This window comes from Pristis pectinata, chromosome 4 (genome assembly GCF_009764475.1).
Source record: "Pristis pectinata isolate sPriPec2 chromosome 4, sPriPec2.1.pri, whole genome shotgun sequence".
Lineage (NCBI taxonomy): Eukaryota > Metazoa > Chordata > Chondrichthyes > Rhinopristiformes > Pristidae > Pristis > Pristis pectinata.
Genome location: NC_067408.1, coordinates 13,379,048 through 13,387,833, shown reverse-complemented (window position 1 = coordinate 13,387,833; position 8,786 = coordinate 13,379,048). Strand labels below are relative to the sequence as shown.

General features: G+C 39.4%; 1 long non-coding RNA gene across 1 annotated transcript; it reads left to right on the top strand.

The window, feature by feature from the left end:
- The first annotated feature begins 1,188 nt into the window (after positions 1–1,188).
- LOC127569943 (uncharacterized) lies at positions 1,189–4,731 on the top strand. The gene is made up of 3 exons (XR_007956267.1): positions 1,189–1,301; positions 3,222–3,362; positions 4,507–4,731. It is a non-coding gene; the product is annotated as an uncharacterized LOC127569943 (long non-coding RNA).
- Positions 4,732–8,786: the final 4,055 nt, after the last annotated feature.

Genomic DNA, 8,786 nt, shown 5'->3' with positions numbered 1-8,786 from the left:
GCTTCTGGTAGTCCAACAGGATTCAAACTGGAATAGACAACTTAAGGTAGTGACTTTAGAAATAAAAAAGAGCTTTACTTAAAATCTGGTAATATTATTCTTAGGCTGAATATCAAGCACCCATTTACACAAATCGTATTAATTCTCCCTACGTTCTCATTCACCACTCACCCCATCCCTGCCCCCAACCCCAGCTTCTACTGCTCACCCACACACTAGGGGCAATTTACAGTGGCCAATTATAAGATAAGATAAGATTTCTTTATTAGTCACACATACATCGAAACACACAGCGAAATGCATCTTTGTGTAGAATGTTCTGGGGGCAGTCTGCAAGTGTCGCCACGCTTCTGACGCCAACATAGCATGCCCACAACTTCCTAACCTGTACGTCTTTGGAATGTGGGAGGAAACCAGAGCACCCGGAGAAAACCCACGCAGACACGGGGAGAACGTACAAACTCCTTACAGACAGCAGCCAGAATTCGAACACCAATCCAGAAGTCTTTGGGATATAGGACGAATGTGTTCATGGGAGAAACCCACAAAGTCACAGGGAGGACATGCAAATTGCATTCGGAAAATGGGATTAAAACATGTCACTGCAACTGTGAAACTGTAGCTCTACTAACCGTGCCACTGTGTCACATGCATAAATCACAGAACCACGCACAAAACTATCTTTTTACTTTAAACTCAAGCAATTAATCTCATTTCAAATCATCATACCCTACATGGAAAGCTTAACCTACCAGAACCAAAACACTCATTTTCTGAGAAAAGAGCAGAATATCTTGTTCCGCTGCTATTTAAGTATAGGTCTTGGCAACAAACCAAAGCTGCCTTCCTCCACCACAGCAGCTCTGTATATTTCTATGCAATGATATTGAGACTGATTAGTCACCATAGAGCACTTTTCTACCTGGCAAGAGCTGATGGTTGAAAATGCCTCCATCTGATTCTTCAGCAACAGTTAATTAGTGCATCCAAATCAACCAAAGATGTTCTTGTACTGGACAAAATGATCTGCCTGAGCTTCAAGCTTCAAGCCTCAAGCATCATGGATCAAGGCCAACTTTCCCTGTGAAAAACAACTTCGACAAAATGCAGGATCAGCAGAAAAACTAATGACTTAATCCTTTCGACTCTTTCAATGCATGCTGATCTGCATAGTGCAGTGAATGCCAACAACAGTTAAATTACAGCAAATCACTTTTCAGGTCACACAGAAAAATGAAGGAAAAAGCATAAACTCAATGACCAGGGTAGAGGAGTCGAAAACTAGAGGGCAAAGACTTAAGGTGAGAAGGGAAAGATTTAAAAGGGAGCTGAGGGGAAACTTTTTCACACAGAGGGTGGTGGGTATATTGGAACAAGCTGGCAGGGGGAGCTATAGAGGCAGTGACAATGTTTAAAAGACATTTAGAGAGGTACATGGATAGAAAAGATTCAGAGAGTTATGAGCCCAAACACGGGCAAGTGGGATTAGCTTGGACAGACATCTTGGTTGGCATAGATGAGTTGGGCCGAAGGCCTGCTTTCTGTGAAGTATAACTCTATGATTCTATAACTATTGCTATGGAACTATGAGATTGAACATCGGCAATGAGAATATGTGAAACAAGATTTCTACTAAAATCTGGAGTACCATTGACTTAAATTAAAAAAAAGGAAGATGTCTGCTCAAATTGGCTAGAGGTTTGAATGGACAGGGCTTATTGTTTTGGTTGAAAGACTTAAAATGTATCATGTCTTTGCATTAATACTTCCTTCAGTTTTCAGTTCTGAAATCAAAATGATACGAAATGTTTATTGATGGAAGTACTTTATTAATATGGGAGGGAATTTGTTCACAGATTCATGACAATGTTACAAAATGTTGCTGTAGATTTTCACAAATCCTTCACAATAACACCTGTAACAGATTTTTGTGGAGTTGCATTTATTTCTGCTTGAGCTTACGATATTTAAATGATTTGACATTTGGATCAATGGTATTTAATGGGATGATTAGCAGCTTCCCATTCAATCTTGGCTTTGAGTATCAACCATCTATTATGGGAGCTGCCTGATTTTCAATTAATTTGAAACATGAAGATGAAAATTTGCCAAGTAATATATTGTATTTTCATGCAAATTTGTGCAAAATTACAGTTCTTTGGTTAAATAAAAGCATTCTTCAAGCTAATGTGGCTAATTAGAACCAAACTAATTAAATCAAAGCGTTGCTGTTTTAAGCTCTGACCATGACTTGAGCACGTGACTTGTACTTCAACTAAAAACAATAAGTGCTGAAAGTACTCAGCAAGTCAGGCAGCAGCAGTGGAGAGAGAATCAGAGTTAACAGTGGATGTGATGGATGATCATTGCTCTGAATCATTAACTCTGTTTCTCTCTTCATTGCTGCTTACCTGCTGAGTATCTCTGGCATTTTCTGCTTTATTTCAGATTTCAAACACTTTTTTTTAGACTTTTCAATGACTTCCACTTTTTCAGTTCAATCCTGAATGAGTGCTGAAGATTTTTCCTTTCAACTCAGAAATTTCTTAGGTGGATGTAAATAGTCTTGAAGTACACTGTTAAAATAATATTTTTCTGGCTAATATTCCACTTCCTATTAATGAAAATTGAAGACTACGTGGTCATTGTTTTGTTTGTTACTTTTTGAAACCTGGCTGTATTTGCCCTTTAAATTCAAAGGTAACTCATTGGTTATAAAGTGCTTGGAGACATTCTGAGAAGGCATTGTAAGATAAGATATCTTTATTAGTCACATGTACATTGAAACACACAGTGAAATGTATAGAATGTTCTGGGGATAACCTGCAAGTGTCGCCACGCTTCCGGCATCAACATAGCACGTCGACAACTTCCTAACCCGTACGTCTTTGGAACGTGGGAGGAAACCGGAGCACAAGGAGGAAGCCCATGCAGACACGTGGAGAACGTACAAACTCCTTACAGACAGTGGCCGGAATTGAACCCGGGTCGTTGGTGCTGTAATAGGGTTACGCTTACTGCGACACTACTGTGTCTGCCCATAGTAGATCTCGAGATTTGTAATGGTACATTGCACTGTGCCCTGGCTATTAGCAACTGCAGAGTGATATTCATTCCATCCTCTTTATAATTCAACATAGCTTTTGATTGTGGATATGATGTTGCGTTTATGAGGATTTACTCTAAATTGTTTAATTATATATTTTCAATCCTTGAATTAGGTGTCACGCTGCCCAAGGAGAACACATTTACTCTTTATCAGAGAATTGGAAAAAGTAGCACAAATAGCAAAGCCTACAGCTTTCATTGAACTTTCCATAAGCAACATGAAGAGATTGCAAGAAGTTACTTCCAATTGTCCGGTAATTTTTTTTTCTTTTTAATGATCATTTATTTAAACACAATGAATACCAGGGAGTAATTTTTTGGGAGATGACATTGGTGGGTCAGGTCCACTGGTCTGCTTTAAGCAGAATCTCTGTGATATTTTCATGGATATGAAAGAACATCAGGAAATTTTACTCTTGAAAGGCTGAGATTTGAAATCAAACCCTCATATTCAAAGGGAGAATTATGGTGAAAATTCCATTTCATTCTGGATAACTTGATAAATTTCTGGTTGTGGGGGAGTCTGGATAGAACATGTGCCTCTTCTCCTATGACTTGGTATGAAGAAGTCTTGCTCGTGGGACATAAGGAAGTGGGAATGGGGTAGGGTTGTTCAGAGTTGGGGGGGGGGGGTAGTGGTGTGATTTGATGATGTCAGGCTTTCCTGAGGAAATTCATCCTTTTCCCTCCGTAAAAAGCTTCAGTGGAGGTCACTCCATCTCAAATCTATCACCACTGCCTTGGGAGCATTCTGAAAATTCCAAACCTCCACTTGAGATGCAAGTCAACTCCAAGGTCTCCTCAAGGCTTTGCTCTGTACTTAGAGGTTAAGCTTTAGTTAATTTCCTCCCTTAGGTTCTGATGGCTTGCCTGATCTCTCTATATACTGTATCACAATAACCAGAATTTGGAGGATCTCAAGATATCCAACTCCACAACATTTTTCAGAATTAGTGAACAATTTTCTATCATCCTCAATCCAAAGGTAGAGATCTAAATAGCAAGTGAAATGTCATCTTAGTACAGAGCAAGCATAAATCTCAGTTTCTTCTGAAACTGCACTTAAGCAATAAAATCAGATAATGCACTACAGGACTGGAGAGTGTGACTGATCTGTGACCCAGAACATCTCACATAATTGCACTGTGGGAGTCCCTTCATCATAAGATCTGAGATGGCTCAAAATATGTCTCATCAACACCTTCTCAAGTGTTGTTAAGGATAGTAAATACTATCCTTGATTGTTGTGTGCACACCTCACAATTTAATAAAATGAAATTTAATGTCTTAATCTGCTGACATATTGCATTTGTGAGCCCGATCTTGATCTTCACTCAAACATATATAGAGATACACAAGTATATATAGCACTAACTCTGCTTTCCAATTGTGTTGCAGGAGAAACAATGCAGGTGGCAGGAGACTGAAAAGACTAACAGAGCCTTTCTGAAGTCATTCAAAGCATTTTTAGACAGGATAAACAGATGTTAAGAAAATAGTGCAAGATTGCTTCACAATATTTCCTATTTCAATTATTTTATCACAAAAATGGCAAAAGTTGAACTTTTAATACAGCTGGATTATTTAACAAAAATGGAAAATTACATATTGTTGGAAATCTGCTATGCAAGTTGTATTTTTTGAACTGTGTAGCATGGAAAATGGGCTGAAAAATAGCAGATAGAATTTAATGCAGACAAGTGTGAAATATTTTACTTTGGGAGGACAAATCAGGGTAAGACTTACACAGTGAATGGTGTGGCACCGAGGTGTGTGGTAGAACAAAAGGACCTGGAAATACAGATCTGTAATTCCTTGAAAGTGGTATCACAGGTAGATAAGGTCATAAAGAGAGCTTTTGGCACATTGGCCTTCATATATCAGGGCACTGAGTACAAGAGTTGGGATGTTATGTTGAAGTTGTACAAGATATTGGTGAGACCAAATTTAGAGTATTGTGTGCAGTTCTGATCACCTACCTACAGGAAAGATATCAATAAGCTTGAAAGAGTGCAGAGAAAATTTACAGGGATGTTGCCGGGACTTGAGGACCTGAGTTATAGGGTTAGGACTTTATTCCCTGGAGTGCAGGAGAATGAGGGGAGATCTTATTGAGGTATACAAAATTATGAGGGGTATAGATAGGGTGAATGTATGCAGGCTTTTTCCCCTCAGGTTGGGTGAGACTAGAACTAGAGGTCATAGGTTTAGGGTGAAATATTTAAGGGGAATCTGAGGGGGAACTACTTCACTCAGAGGGTGGTGTGAGTGTGGAACGAGCTGCCAGTGGAAGTGGTGGATGCAGGTTCAATTGTAAAATTTAAGAGATATTTGGACAGGTACATGGATGGGAGGTGTTCAGAGGGATTTGGTCCAGGTGCAGGTAGATGGGACTAGGCAGAAAATCAGGTCGGCATGTATTAGATGGGCTGACCATATGGCAACCATATGTAACTGCTGTTTCTGACTCAAACCATACATTTTTTGCCTCACCTATACCTATTTCACTCTTTCCTCAAGACTTGGCTGATCCAAGGTCAATCATACTTTATTCATTAGTAGCTCACAGGCTGTGGGATGTGGGTGTCATTCAGCAGTTGACAAAAAAATTTTGTGAGTCCATGTCTCGTTGACAATTCTGAGAATCCATGTAAAACTTTGGTTATAGAGGTTCTCTTACAATTGTCAACAATCTCTCAGCTGTTCTGTTTGATGTTGGGTCAAGAAGCATGCACCTAATACCATGTTGCTTCATAAAGTATTCACATATAATTAAACAATACTGAACATTATCCCAGACTAGTTCTACTAAGCCATGATATGAGGAAGTAGATGTGATAGTCAAAGTCAAAGGTGAGTTTATTGTCATATAAACAAGTACCTGTCTGCACAGCTGCAATAACTTACTTGCAGCTGCATCACAGGCACATAGAATCATATAAGCAGCATTCACAAGAAACCATAAAGTAAACATAAAACACAATTTTTACAAGAAAAAAAACACGAATAGAATAAAAAAAGTGTCCATTTTAGTGCAAGGTAGTCAAAGTGGTCATAGTGTTGCTAAACTGGAGCGATTAGGGTTTTGCCCGTTGGTTGAAGAACTAAATAGTTGAAGGCAAGTAGCTGTTCTTGAATCTGGTGTTGTGGGACTTCAGGCTTCTGTACCTCCTGTCTGATGGTAACTGTGAGAAGATGGCATGGCCTGGATGGTAGAGATCTTTGATGATAGATGTTGCCTTCTTGAGGCAGTGCCTCCTGTACATACTACCGATGGTGGAGAGGGATGTGCCTGCGATGCGTTGGGCAGAGTCCACTACTCTCTGCAGCTTCTTACATTCTTGCACATTCGAATTGCTGTATCAGACCATGATGCAACCAGTCTGGACATTTTTAACAGCACATCTGTGGAAGTTTGTTAGAGTGTTCAGTGACAAGCCAAAACTCCTTAACCTCCTAAGAAAGTAAAGATGCTGGCACTCTTTCCTTATGATAGTAGAGAACTCAACACATCTCACTACAATTTATTTCACGTGACTATCTCTGACCGCTAAGAAATTATTGATCCCTTCTCATGATAACCACCATTTACTCTTTGAAAAGATTCGGTTGGCTATTTCCAACTCCCCAAAAGTGTCTTTGCTGGTTTAGCTCAACAATACTGGCGTATGGTATATTTCTCAACAAAATCTTTGTGATCTATGTCCCATGCTTTCACAATTGCTGGCACATATTTTTTGATTGGTTGCAAATTATTTGCATCTAAGCTGAACATCTCACTCCAATTTTCCAAGCTAATTCTCAGCCATTGTCATTGGTCATTCTTGTCATTGGTGTATTTGTGATATCGGCTACATCTGCTGGTAACTTTATTTGCTGATCATTTGGGTTAATGTCTTTATGTCTTCATATAGAGTCATAGAGATATGCAGCACAGAAACAGGTGCTTCATCCCACCAAGTCCATGCCAACCACCAAGCCCCAGTTTTACACTGATCCTATCCTATCCCATTATATTCTCCCCACATTCCCTTCAACTGCCTCCACCTCCCAGATTCCACCACTCACCCACACACTAGGGACAATTTACAGTGGGCAACTAACCTATTAACCTGCACATTTTGTGAGACAGACATCACTGGAGATCAGGATTGAACCCAGGTTGTTGGAAGTATGAGGCAGCAGCCCTGCTAGCTCTGCCACTGTGCGGCGTATTTGAAAATACGTTTGCAAATATTTTTAAGTATCCTGTATAACTTTATCTTCATACTCTGTATATTTAAGCATACATCTTTCCACGCAATTGATCAATCTGTTGAAGTGTTAATCCTTCTATTGATCTGCTAACTATTTATTCACATCTTCATCTTGATGTCATTCTACCTTCCACCATTGCCACCTGAAGCCTCTCCATGCGCAGATTAATTCCGTCTCTCAGGGCTTTTTCCAATAATTTCCCTACCACTGATGTTAGACTCATTGGCCTATAATTACCTGACTGCTATCCTTCCTGAATAGAGGTACCTTATTCACTGTCCTTAACTCACCTGACACCTCTACTATGGCCAGAGAAGATTTAAAAATATGGCGCCCCAGCAATCTCCTCTCTTGCCTTCCATTGCAACCTGGTATGCACATCATAAGCCTCTGGATACTTATTTAAATTTAAGTCCGCTAAGACATCTAAAACCTCTTTTTCAATGACAATTTGTTCTAGAATTCCACCATTCCCCTCCCTAAACTCACCAACTACAATGTCCTTCTCCGTAGTAAATACAGATGAGAAGTATTCATTTAAGACCTCACCTACATCCTGTGGCTCAATGTACTGAATTTTCATTTTGATCCCTAATGGGCCTTCTATTTCCCTGGTTACCCACCTGCTCTTAATATGCTTAGAATATACTTTGGGTTTTTCATTAAACTTGCCCACCAGTGCTATTTCATGCCATTTCTTCATCTTCCTAATTAATTTTTTAAGTGTCTCGTACATTTTCTATACTCCTGTACAGCTGCTCCTGTTTTCAGTTGTCTAACCCTAGCTTTCCTTCCTTTATCGAACAATCAATACCCCTTGACATCCAGGGTCCCTTACCTTTCACCCTGATTGGAACACATTACCTCTGAACTCTCACTGTTTACTTTCTGAATGACACCCACTGGTTGCTTGTAGACTTTCTGTAAGTAGCCTCTCCGGATCCATTTTGCCAGGTCACATCTTATCAAATTCAATTAGCCTTCTCCCAATTCAGGATCTTAATTTCCAGTCCATCCTTATCCTTCTTCATATTAAAATTTATGGAGTTATAGTCATGGTCTCCAAAGAGATCACTGACATTCCCTCCACTTAACTGGCTACATTCCTAAAGATTATATCCAGTACCACCTCGTCTCTGGGAGGTCTACTGCAAACTAATTCAAAAAGGTCTCCAAACACTTTAAACATTTTGCCCCTCTAATCCTTTCACATTAAGGTGGTCCCAATTAATACTGGATAACTTGAAATCCCCTGCAACTATTACCTTTGTTATTTTTATACTTCTATATGACTTATCTACATATTTGCTGCTCCATCTCCCACTGACTGTTTGAAGCTTATAATGTACTACAGCAAAATAATTACTATGTTTTTGGTTTTAAGCTCAATCATAGGGGTTCATTTGAAAAACCTCCTAGGA